Consider the following 13,979-nt stretch of genomic DNA (forward strand, 5'->3'; position numbering starts at 1 on the left):
AGCAGCAAGTGCGGGTCAGACCCGGGTTGTGGGGGAGGCACGCACGCTCGGGTTCTCTGTTTTGGTATCGCGCAAGGGCCCCAAAACGCAAATCTCTCCCTCCTTGCCGCCTGGAGCGAGCGAGGGAGCTGCCCAGGTAGGGCGAGCCGCCTCTTTTCCCGCCTGCCGCTCGTCCGCCTAAGGCTCGCGCGCCCTCAGGGCCGTCTCGGCAGACGGCGCCGTTTCTAAGCTGACTGGCTGGGATAAAAAGCCGGCGGGGGCTGAAGCAAAGGGGAGCGGGGAGGGGGGCAATCCAGTACTCCGTCGCCTCACAGCGTGGCCATTGACAGGGGGGAAAAAAAACACTAGAAAGAGAGGAGAAGGAGGAGGGCTCCGTTTCCTCAGCCTTCCCTCCCTTTTTCAGGAAGCCCCCTCCCGTGGAGGAGCGGTGGAGAAATGAACTGACCGCCGCAGCGAAAGGTACGCATCGTCCCCACTTCTCGCTTCCTTTCTTCCAGCTGCAGAAAGTCCCGTTTTTTTTGTTTGTTTTTTGACAGAGGCTGCGCTTGGAAGGGGAAAAAAAAAAACATTAAGGGGGTATTTATATGTGCGTCGGTGCAATAGCATCTCTTTAGGTAGCTTTCCAGCTACTTTTAAGCGAACTTTGGGTACCTTGAAAGAAAAAGGCGGATTGATCGATTATGAGACGATATGCCTTCGTGGGCTAGAAATCGTCGTGTAAAGAGGTCGTGGGCGCGGGCGCACGGGTTTTATTTTTATGGGTCTTCTTTGGGCGTAACTAAAACTAATGCCTGTCTTTCTTGAAAGGGAATATATGCTCACCAACCTGCCCTCATCAATCAAATGAGATGCGCTTGGCGGGCTTTGAGAGACCCTCCTCCCGGATCAATTTGCTCTGATCTGACATTTGCGACGGTAGCCTAGGCAGGGCAGGCTCTTTTCTGTTATTTTTTGGGTGTGGGGTGGGGGAAGGAGGGATGCTTTCTACTCTGTCGTAGCTTATTCGTCTTAAAGAAGCCCTTGACTTGCTGGGAAAAAAAGTTTTTAAAAAGGCGAAACAAACCACACGCCTGCGAAAGACAGACGAGGGAAGACAGGCAGCAGGGACCGAGGTTTGGAAATCTGAGCAGGGCTTGTTAAAGCTGATGGCTAGGTTGCCGTTTGATTTGCTGATTTGGTTTACACCCTGTCCTTTCCCTAAGAAACTTTTCATAGCATTGTTTGTGTGTGGGGGTGTGCGTATGTAAGAAGGATGAAAAGTTGAGTATGTGACATGGTAATCTCAATGCTTTAAAATTCATCATACTTGAATGGTCTTTGACAGTAAATGTAAATCTGTTATTTGTCTGACTTATGCTCAACTGGAGATTGAAACAGGGGTGTTTCTGAGCCACAGGTTGTTCTTGATTAGAATATATTGTTGGTTTTACAAGGTTTTTGCTGTTTTGTTCCAAACTATTCTTTTTCACACATAGACATGTAATGCAAGAATCCATAAGGAGGCTGAAATATTAAGGGGGACAGACAGTACTTTTGAATTACTTCCATTCAGATAAATCAATGTTTGAGCTCAAAAGTTTTGTGGATCCTTTACTGTGTTGGATCCTTTACCGTGTTGTTAATCAGGGCTGAAGAAAGCCTCTGTTGTTTCTGGCAAACCATCACAGTCGAATACTTTTCAGAGAATAAGTTGGCTTATATATATATATTAAAGGGTTTGTCAATTAGGAAAATAACTTTTTCAGGTTTATTGCAAACATGTTACATCTAAAATGGCCCTTCCTTTTGTCTGAGTGACAATCGCAATGTGCCAATATTGCCAGTGCAAGGCTATCTAAATTGGGAGCCTTCTGGGCACATAAATGCCCAGTGTCATTTAAAAAATGATGTATCACTGATTTACAAGAATGCTACTTATCACACTATTGCCACTCCTTACCTTTTCCAGGCAGGTGGGCATATTTACTGTGTAGTAGCTATCTATTAACATGGGGTTTATTTGTGGCCCAGAGACATTCTTGGAATTGAAGATGATGCTGAATGTTGACATTTTGCTTTGCAACTTTAGTAAAAATCTTTCTGGCATAGCCTTCAGTGCAAAAAGCTATCCACAGCTTATGGATGCCTTAGATGCCACTTTGGGAACACTTACATTAGTTTTGGGTGAAAAAAATAGATTGAATAGTAAAAGGTCCTTATGAGTGCTATTCATTTTGAGGTTCCTTGGGATGTTTCCATGTAAGTTTGTGTTCTGAGTTTGCCTCTTTCCGGTAGCCTTTAGTAATAATTTTTGATGCAATTAGCTCACTCATCTCCAATGCTGAGATGAAACTGAATTAAAAAGGCAACCAAGGAATTGAAAGGGCTACCCATTGTACCTGTTTATGGATCTCTGTTTTACACATGCCTCCTAATGAGCCATGCACAACCCTGTGACTCATGTCAATGATTTATGACATAAATCTGGCAATTTCATTATGTATTTTGTTGGATGCAAATTCAGAAACATGGAGAGATTTATAAAATGTACAAATATGAATATGAGTGCAGTGTCATTAATTGGAAGGCTATTACTACAGGTACTTACTATCTTGTCTGAATGTAATTGGCCCTATTCACAGAACATTCTTGAACAAGTCAGGTGTTATCATACTTCATACAAACATTCTGACCTAGTTAATTAACTCTGATAACTAATCAAAAAGTTGTTTAGGACAAAACTGTCTCTGGTCAATGGCATTGGGGAAAATGATTTCCAGGAGATTAATTATCCCTTCCTATTCCTGAAACCAAAGAAAATGGGGCTTCTCTAGGCACTCTGTCCCCAGCTCCTGTTAGTTTCTTATATCTGAGTAGAAGAAAATACATCAGGTATGGCCTCACAATCTCTTTTTCTGTGACTGGGAGGATTTATAAAATGCCATTTCCTAATTGACTGAATGATCCATGATTGCATGTCACCAGCTCATGGGAGTAATAAGATGAGTTGGCCAATTGTGTTATACAAACACAGCAATAATGATTATGTTCTAGATATCTCTGTGTAGATCAAGGCTGTCAAACTCCTGACTCGTGGGCTGGATGCATCACATGCTATCGCCCATGCCAGGTTTAGTGAAGGGGGAAGAAGTCCCGATCTGTCACGTGAAGCCACCGTGATGACGTGAGTTTGACACCACTGGTGTAGATAGTTTTATAAAGATACTGCATTTTTTTAAAAATAGAATAGCTTGATTAAGTAGACTGTGTAACAAGACTGTAGGCTTTGAGTGCTTTCTTGCACATCTCTTTATAATAATGTTCACCTTTAAATCTTGTGGATCATGGCTAAGCAAGTCATGTTAAGTCCAGTCAAACTTTATTATAAGTCACTGATCCAAACTTCATTTAAAAAATTAAAATGTAACACATGAAAGACATAAAAAGGGCTACTTTGCTGTCAACAACACAAGAATTCTACAAGCTACAAATACAAAATTGTATTTTTTTTGTGATCTTGGAATATTTATTTGACAAAAAAGCCACATAGAGAATTCCTTTGTCTGATGTGGAAATGAGCTTGGAGAACGTGCAAGTAATGCATTGGGAGTGCCTTGGTAAAAATTACCATATAGCAGATATGATCCCATGATCCAGTGCTCCCATCTTTGCAGGGATAAAGTATAGGGTATTTTGAGGGGTCCCCCCAACCTTGATATTAAACCACAACAGTATAAAAGTCCTTCAAAGTTTGTAATTTATAAGAAGAGCCAGATATAATGCTGGTTTAAAATGAGATTTGCTCTGCCCCCATCAAGATCTAAGTGATAAATTAGAATAAGTAGCCACTTTTAATTTGTTTTGAAAAACATTAGTTTATATAATTATTCAATAGCATTTTAAATTATTCTTATATATCATACATTCTAAAATAATTTTCAAAAAGTAAATTAACATTGTATCATGGTTTGTGTATGTCCTTATGTTTATGTGATGAAAGGAAAATTCTTCATTAGAAGAATTTTAATAATCTTAGCTGCCTGCATCTTTGTGTGATAGTGCTGCTAGTGAATTCCTTGTTGGTTAACTTAAATTAATTTAAATATTCCACCTATTTATGCCTTCATTGTGGAAGAAAAAATCTGAGATGTTACAACCTATTTGTGCCTTGTATATACCTTTCTAGAACAATTAATGCATGCTTAACTCATTCTTCCTCACATTATTTTACCTTGGAAAATAAGGGTAGGTTTCCTGATTGCTTTTATACTTGCTCTTTTGAGCAATCACCACTTCAGTCTGCTGCCAAATAAAATGGGTTTCAAAGGAGTGATACTTCACTTCTGGGATGTTGTTGGGAAAAGCACATGCTTCTTATATAAGCAGAAAAATGAAGCAGGGTAATTTTATGACATTAGACATTGTGAAACATGGAACATATGAATGATTAGCTTTCAAAACTCTCCCAGTCATATCACAGTATGATGTTGACTATTAGAACATAACAAGTTCCAATTACTCAGAAAAAGAAACAACTGGATAAAGTTCAAGGGATACAGTGAGGAAAGAGAAAAACAACCTTTCCCTTCCATTTCTGACCCAAAATAAACTGAGTAATTACAGTATAGACCAGTAGATGAAGTGCTCAAGGGGGTGGTGGCTGATCTTGGTTGAATTGGACTCCTGGGCCTGTTAGTGGCTTTTGATGCCATGATCTATCAAATACTTCTGAAGGGCTTGCCAGAGTTAGGGTTTTGGCAGTGCATCTGTATAGCTGTTCTCTTTAACCTTAGATGACTGCTTCCAGAAGGTGGCACTTGGAGAATTCCTGGTAGGCTTTATGGCAGTTAAACTTTTCAAAACTTTAAGATTTTATCTTACCTCTATTCTGTTTAACAATCTGCATATTTGCAGAACAGCATCCGAGCTCCTCCCTATGTTTTTTTTAATACTATGTGCACCTTCATTATTTCATTCACCCTTTATGCTGTATAAAATATACATGAAAAGCTTAGATTGTCTTTTGAAGAATTACACTGTAGTGCCATGAGGATGCTGATAAACACATCCAGATTTGTTTTTATCACCCAGGTAAGGCCTTGAAAATGCTGTTTGTGGAAATGATCTTGACAATACACTAAAGAATCACTAAAGAACCACACAGGAAAATGAAGGCAGTGGAGGCACTGCTAGTATGGGGTTTGCTTTTCTGGATGAATAGCAATAACATTTAGACTTAAATATGGCTTCACAGTACTTTACAGCCCTTTCTAAGTGGTTTACAGAGTCAGCATATTGCCCCCAACAATCTGGCTCCTCATTTTACCAACCTCAGAAGGATGAAAGGCTGAGTCAACCTTGAGGCTGGTGAGATTTGAAGTGCCAAATTGCAGTCAGGCGGCAGTCAGCAGTAGTAGCCTGCAGTACTGCACTCTAACCACTGTGCCACTGCAATGATGTTCAAAAGTTAGAATCTTCCTAAAATAATCACATTTGGTGTGTGTGTACAGGTATATACATGGATCCATTTCTGTTATTTAGAAGCACAAGAATATTATTTGGTCTGGAATGCCCTTTACCAGCTTACTAGATATATTTTGCCACATAGTTATCTTACTTGAATAGAAACACTCGTTGAACATGGTTTGGGCACTTAAGTTAGAACAAAATATGGCAACTGAATAATGGAACGAATTTGGGTATCAGGATTATCTTATGCTACTCATATATGATCTTCATTTGCTCCTAGCCTTTATAATTTAAAGACTAATTTAAGATATTGGTATTAGTAAATCTCTTAATTGCTTGGAGACAGAGTATTTGAAGGAATGCCTCTTCTTGTATATTCCTGAAATTCCCTGAAATTATCACTGGAGGTCTTGCACTGATGTCCTTCCATGCTGAAGCACTATTGTCAAGTATATTAGATTCCCTGTCTCCTCTTTCCCAGAGATATATTTTTATTTATTTATTTTTTGCTATTATGTTGTCTTTTAAAACAACGTATTTATGACAGTTTTAGATATGCTTGTGATTCCTGTTTTAGTTGTAATTTAATGCTGCTTTCTTGTGTACTACTTTATGATGATGCTTTTGTCCTGATTTATATGGATTTTGGATTTCATGATACTTTATTATACTGCGCATTAAGAGATGTTAGCTATAAAATGATGAATACATTTTTTTGGTAAAGAAATGGAACCGGTCCATGAGAACAGATATAAAAGCTTAGCTACTTGTAAGCTGGATCCCCAGCTTTTTAACTGGTTTGAACTGCCTGAGACAAAGCAAGTGATCAGATCTGAGAATTAGTAGATTCTTCATTGAATGAATAGTTGTCTGTGTTGCCTTCATCCTTATGGATGAATTACTGAAATGTGTTCTAGATGATTCTGTTTTTAAGGTTAATTGGAAATGAAAATTGATCCAGCTATCCCCTTGCTGATTGGCTGTAGTAATTTTAGTCAAATAATACTGATGTTGTGAGACCTGCATTGGTCGTCAATAGATTTCTGGTACAAATAAAAGAGCCAATCATTACTGATAAGCACCTTTATGGTTCATGTTTTTATAAACTCTGGACATAACAATCTTGTTGGGTGATTAGTGTTTCAGTTAGGGTTAGTTGATGTTATATTTGTATTGTTGAGTCTACATCTGGGAGCCAATTTGGTGCAGTTAAGTTATCAGCCTAAAAAACCTGGGGAATTGTGAGTTCTAATACCTCATTACAGGTACAAAGCCAAGTGGTGATCTTGGGCCATTCACTCTCTCAGCCCTAGGAAGCAGGCAATGGTAAACCATTTCTGAAATCTTGCCAAGAAAACTTCAGGGACTATTCCAGGCAGCTGCCATGAGTCAACACTGACTTGAAGGCAACAAAACCACAAAGCAGCAACTACACCTGAGACAGTATATAAATCATATGAAATAATGATAAATTATTAATAAATACATTCTGAAACAAAATTTGCTATCTATGCTAACCTGAATCTGAACAGTTTCTTAAGGCAAAGGAACAGATTTACAAGTAAATCAGTGCATTTCCATGTTCTTTGATTATTATTGTAATATAGTATATTACTCTGCATTTAATTGGGCCACTTTTTGAAAGTTCTCTAAAGCCTAATGATAAAGTCATAGAGAAAAAAGTCTCTAAAGTTTTCTTGTATTAACTTCTTATAAGAACAAGTTATACCAAGAGAAAATTACGACTTTCTCATAATTGATTCTCATGAATCAAGATGACAATTCCAGAGACTAAGAGAAAAATGGAAATGCAGCAATTAACAATTACTAGAAAGCAATTTTAGAGAGACAAAAAGAAAGAATTGGATTATACCTTAAATTTAAGTCTTACATTTAAACCTTATATGCACTATATTTGTATGATCGTTTATTTATTTTTCAAATGTATTAATCACCAATTGTTATTGTACTAGTAGAATTTTGCATACCCAGTGAGAAATGGATTATATATTTCTCAAACAGAATCTACTGTATAGTAAACTATTTTTGAAGCAAAAGGAATTATAAAGCTGTTTTCTATTTGGCATGAAGATCTGTTGTTGAAATACAAATGTTATTAATAAAATCAAATGAACAAGCCTAAACTCCTAAACCTAAAATAGACTTTGGATTCTAGCCTTCGACTGAATAATTAAGAGTATTAAAGCATCATTGAATACAGCTGATTTTAACAGTATTTCATACTGTTATGGTATATTGTATATTTCATATTTAGCATTGCAGTTCCACAAATACTAGATGAAATGGATGAATGTTGAGTTTGAATTTATAACTGTAAGTTGGCTTAATTATTTTTTAAGAAACAGGTGATTAGTAGCAGCATTGTAGGAAGTTGAAAAGTCAAGATGATGGGCCTTTCAAGGAAGTTAAATTTCCACCCCATTTATGCTGATGTTGATGTTGCACTTACATGCAATGAAGTTTCTTCACCTGTCATCTTGACGTTTTTTGACCTTTCTTTGCAGACCTACTGCCAGATCCAAATCTCCAGAATCATCAAGAAGAAAGGATTGGTTATTTTTCAGAAGTAATCCAGGCTGATAGATGAAATTTAAAATTCAGTAATTACCAATTTAAAATAATGATTGTATGAACAGAATTTCAATCATCATAGACATGTTGTATTTACTATTCTTAAACATGACTAAAATAAAATCTTACATACTTGTAATGAATATTAAAATAGATGCTGATAAAAATATTGATGCATATTCAAAATTAGAATAACTACAATGACATCTTCATATACAAATTAAAGAAAACAAAGGAAGTAATTTGTCATGTGGATAACTCATTTTTGAATCGTAGTTGGTTATCCATGATTTAAACCTTATCGTTGAATGTTTTCACTGTTTGTTAGTTGTATTTTTTCTCTTTTGCTTCTATTTTCACAGAGAACATAATTTGCAATTATATCTAAACAAGAAAACATTACATTGAACAATCTGTCAAAACTAGAAATGCAAATCAAATCAAATTGGAATTTGACATTTGAATTTTCTAGAGACGATCAAATAAGAATTTTGATATATGTGGTTTTCATTATAAAGCAGGAATATTATATGAAATAGAGGAATGGAGGAAAACAGTGTCTAATACAAATATTCTTAATTGAATAATGAACTGTTAAATCTTTCCATTTAATATGGAAGTGTGCAAAGAATGCATTCTTAAATGAAAGGGGAAAATATTATGTGGCTAGTTCCTGTCAGTATTGAGGGAGGCAGAACATACAGCAAGAATGAAATTCAAGATAATGGTGCCAACTATAAAGCCCTTCATGGCTCATGTCCCCCCAAAAGCATGAACTGTTTATGTCCAATAATTTCATTGATTAAACAATGTTGCCCGCTCAGACTGAGGGCTGTAACTTTTCTGTTGGAGCACTTGATATCTGGCCCTTCTCCTCCACAAGAGACCCACCCACCAATCTTACCCCTTAAAAAACTAGCCATTTCCTCCAGGCGCTTGGGCTGGAGTGGCAATAAGGCCTTATAGAATTCTTTCTATTAATTTGAATGGGGTTTTATGGTTTTTATTATATAATTAATAAAAACTTTTTGGGATGCAGTGGTTCAGTGGCTAAGACACTGAGCTTGTCGATCAGAAAGGTTGGTAGTTCAGCGCTTTGAATCCCTAGTGCCGCATAACAGAGTGAGTTTCTGTTACTTGTTCCAGCTTCTGCCAACCTAGCAGTTCGAAAGCATGTAAAAATGCAAGTAGAAAATAGGGGCCACTTTGGTGGGAAGGTAACAGTGTTCCTTGCACCTTTGGTGTTTAGTTATGCCGGCCACATGACCATGGAGACGTCTTCAGACACCACTGGCTCTTCGGCTTTGTAATGGAGGTTAGCAATGCCCACTCGAGCCAAAAACAACTAGCATGTATGTGTGAGGGGAAATTTTACCTTTAAGTAGTAAGTTTACAATTATTAAAGTTCTAAATCATCCAAAATATTTACGGAATTGAATGGCCTTCTAAATATAATAAATAAAAAAAGGGTGTCTGGGTGAAAATTAGAAGCTATTTAGCCTGAATGATGAATTTTGCTCATGTTGTAAATTTGCTTTTAGTGTTTATATTTACTCTGGTTTATAAATGTCTGCAACTGGCCATAATGGCGCTAAAACAATGAAAGATGCATTGTGATGGCATGATGAGATCACTGTCCTTTTATATAGGTTGGAATCAAATATTAAGGAGCAGAATTTGCATTGTGATTTTGACACTTGTTTTATTATTTCTCTTGTTCCTCTCTGGTTGCTTATGATCTGATGTTGTTTCAAGTTCTCAGGACCAAATAAGACAGGTATTAAACTATTTATTGGCAAGATGCATCAGATATAGTAAAATAAAACCAAGCTTTCTATTATGACAAGTTTGCTTTTATTATTTTTAGTTGTAAAAGATTCAACAGTCTTTTCACTCGTTCTGAATACTTTTTATGTTTTGCCAGAGAGAGAGAGAGAGAGAGAGAGAGAGAAAGCTAATAATATGGAACAGTCTAATTCTTGGAAGTCTAGAGTGACTCTCAGTTTCCAAAGAAATAAAACAACACACTCCCACATGTATTAGCAGTAGGATTTTATGTTTCAGAATTATCTATTTAATATTGAAAAACAGCTGTGACATACAATTTGTTTTTCATGATAGCTTAGATACTCACATTACTATGTTGCCAATCCATATTAGCTAACAGCTGTTAATATATTTATTTCATAAGTTGTAGGTAAATGAAAACATAATACTGTAGTTTTTCTGGAAATTGACTGCTAAATATATTCTTGCTTTTAAAGGTTGCATTTGATTGTGGGTAGTGTCCTCTGAGAAAGTGCTGGTTTTTGTGCTTTTAAAAAATAGTTCTGAATACAATTATTTCATTCAAACAGCAGAAATAATTGATTAGCATAATTGTATGAAAGTATGCATCTGTTTTCACTCAATACATAGGTGTATAGCTTTTATTTAATTTATCAAATTTATATAGTACCCATCTCACCAAAAGTGACTCTGGGTAGTGTCCAACAAACAAATAAAACAATAACATAAACATAATCATTATAAAAACAATCATCATAACATATGAACATTCATTATTAAAAATTAAAATACTACTAAAAAGTATAAAAGGCACGAACAGACAGAATAAATATACCAACCACATCAACCACAGTAGGGGAGCCATCTTATAATATCACCAGTTCCCTGGGACTCCAAATCTTGATGACATAACCAAGTCTTGAGGGAAAGATCAAGGGAACTGACTGTGGGAGGCAGGGAATGTTCCATAAGGCCTCAGCAAAGCAGGCATTCCTCTTGGGACCCATCAAATGTAGGCATCTTGCAGATGGTACTTGCAGCATGCTCTCCCCTGCCAGATCTACTGGGATAGCTCCTCAGATAATGTGACCCCAGGCCATGAAGAACATTACAGGTCAAAACCAGCATCTTGAATTGCACCTGTAAGCAAACTGACAGCCAGCCCAGCTCACAGAGCAGAAGTGCAAAATGTGCTACCTTAGAGTACCTACACCACTGCATTTCATACCAGTTGAAGCTTCTGGATACTCTTCAAGAAGAACCCTATGTAGATCACATTACAATATTCCAGTCTGGAGGCAATTCGTATGTGAGTGACCCTAACTAGAGCCTCCTGGTGCAGGAATAGGTGCAACTAGCACATAAAATGAAGTTGCTAGCCATGGCTTCCACCTGCTTCTTGAGTTTAGAAGGACTCCAATATTGCACACCAGTTCTGTCTGAGGCAGTACCACTCTATCCAGCACCAAAGATAGTCCTAGAACAAGTAGAATCCAAAACTCAAAGCCACTCAGTCTTGCCATGGTTTAGCTGAAGACAACTGTTTCCTATTCTGACCCTTACTTCACTACGACCAGGTATAATACTGTGCCACCCACCCTTATCCTCTAAGCTGCGGTGGGATTCAAAATTTTTTACTATCAGTTCTGTGGGCGTGGCTTGGTGGGCATGGCAGGGAAAGGATACTGTAAAATCTCCATTCCCACCCCACTCCTGGGAGAAGGTTATTACAAAATCCCATTCCCTCTATACCCCACTAACCTGCTTTCCAGCTCCATTCTCCTGTGCAGGGCAACAAAAGAAGACCCAGCCAATCAGCTGGGACTTGGGAGTCAGAGAATAAATGGGGACGGGGCCAGTCAGAGGTGGTATTTGCCAGTTCTTCGAACTACTCAAAATTTCCGCTACCGGTTCTCCAGAACTGGTGAGAACCTGCTGAATACCAACTCTGGTTCTGAGCTGATCCAGAAGGATACCAAGTTGCCGAGAAGTCCAGTAGAGCAAGGATGGATGCACAAAATCCTTTCCACCTCCCCAACCCTCCTGAAATCATTCCAAAAGTATAAGCAATGATGTTTTCATCCCCTATCCTGGTTTGAACCTGACAGGAAAGGATCCAGATAATCTACTTAATCCAGGGTCCTCTGAAGCAGTCACACAATCACCTTCTCAACCACCCAAAAGAGAAATTAAATAGAGGACAAAAATTGTCCAGTATGGTGGGAGATTACTTCCTGAGGAGGAGGTGAATTAAGGCCTTTTTAACTAAGGCAAAGGAATATCCTCCTCACTCAAAGAAGAATTAATTACTGCTAGAATCAAATTTTTAACAAATGCAGTCATATTTTTGCTAATTTCTATCTTGATAATGGGAGATCAACTTACAAATGTAGTTGTATTAATCTTCCCAATTCTTATTGATGTAAAGTATGGGATTAGATTTTACTCTACTGGTAAATCTTTTTCTCTTGTAAATTGTTTTGTTCGTAATATGAAAAGACATCTAGGAATAGCAGGATATTTACTAATATTCTCCAAAGTATATTCATGTTTGAAATTAAAATGTGAATTAATTTGAAGTAAATTTTATTTTAGCTTTTCTAAAATATTATATTGGGGATTCAAAGCAATGATAATTCATGACACATTAAATCACTGCAACCTGTTAAAATTCAATCAAATCATTGAAGTCTTTTCCATTTTCTAATATTTATTTGCTGACATTTTATAGCTTTGTTCTGGATTTAATTTTTTAAAGGTTTAAAATGTTGACATCTTTTTGTTCTATTCAAGTCTCAATAACTGAATTGTAAATTAAAATCCTTATGGCTCTGTTGGGGAAAACAAATAAAATACCTTTCATAAGATCAGATTTCTATGAACAGAGAAAAAGTTACTTCTATTATAAAAACTTACAAATGAATACACACACACACACACATGCATTCTTTTCTGAAATTACAGTGGAAAACTTGCTGTTAGAAGTATAATCTTAAACAAAGAAATAAACAGAACATTTTGTCAATTCGGATTCAGGTTTAGATGCTCTGCATTTCCTATCATACTTATGCCAATTCCAGATATCAGTAGTCCTAGACTTACCATGGACCTCCCAAAAGATACTTATGACATGGCTCCAAAGTTCTGATGGCTAGGGGCCTGTTGTAGCCACATGACTGTATTTGGGGCATATGGCAAATAGTGCTGATTTATGGCCATTTGCAGCATCCTGCAATCATGTGAGCATGATTTATGATGTTTTTAGCAATAGCACTTAAGACCGATACGCCCCCACAGTGAAAAATGGGTTTGCTTAACTACCATGGATTGACATAATAACCATAGTGATTTGCTTAATGACCACCATAGAACAAGCTCATAAAATTGGATTAATCATATGATGACCAAGGCAGTGCAGTGGCTCAGTGATTAAGACCCTGGGCTTGTCGGCTGAATAGTTGGCAGCCCAGGTTTGAGGCCTGAGTTCCACTCAGGACAGGCTGAGCTCTCATCCTCACCTCAGCTCCTGCCAACCTAGCATTTTGAAAGCATGCAAATAAGAGTAGATAAATAGGTACCATTTGGTGGGAAAGTAACAGCACTCCATGATAGCGCTGGCTCAATGGTATTGAAATGGAGATGAGCATTGCTGGCAATGACTAGTGGAGTAACATCTGCAGGGACTCCATTTGATGATCCAGTTTACAACCATCGCAACTTATGACCATAATGGACAGGTATTTTTATTTCACTTTAAAATTGATGTGGTGTTGAAAATTGAAAGTTTTTGGTGGAGATCTCTCTTTTGTGTTGTCTTGATATTTTTACTGTTAGGAGCTTAACAATTCCAATTTTACATCAGTTATTTAATTAAGATTATATTGTTTAGCACATGATTACATGTACCTTTTTAATAATCACTGACCCAGAATCTGTGGAAATACCACTAACAAACACCAGTATGTTGATATAAATATAATTCTTATATTTGTCCCTAACACGACAGAAGTTTGGCTGAAAGACTAAGGGAAATAATAGCTTCCTGAAAGCTAAAATGTCAGCAAATGTATTATTTGAGGTTTCAGAAAATGCTTATTGATTTTGTTGATTTTAAGAATTCTAGTATTCTAATATATGCATTATTTTTACAT

At 37.1% G+C, this 13,979-nt stretch overlaps 1 protein-coding gene across 2 annotated transcripts in view; it reads left to right on the forward strand.

The window, feature by feature from the left end:
* The first annotated feature begins 334 nt into the window (after positions 1–334).
* LEPR (leptin receptor) overlaps positions 335–13,979 on the forward strand; it is a 69,084-nt gene continuing 55,439 nt past the window's right edge. For both annotated transcript variants that reach the window (XM_087960419.1, XM_087960420.1), the window contains exon 1: positions 335–459. The gene's annotated coding sequence lies outside the window, so the exon portion shown is untranslated. The remainder of the gene's footprint in view (positions 460–13,979) is intronic.

This window comes from Notechis scutatus, chromosome 3, assembly GCF_049901735.1.
Source record: "Notechis scutatus isolate UNSWTSFEM ecotype Mainland chromosome 3, rNotScu1.2, whole genome shotgun sequence".
Taxonomy (NCBI): Eukaryota; Metazoa; Chordata; class Lepidosauria; order Squamata; family Elapidae; genus Notechis; species Notechis scutatus.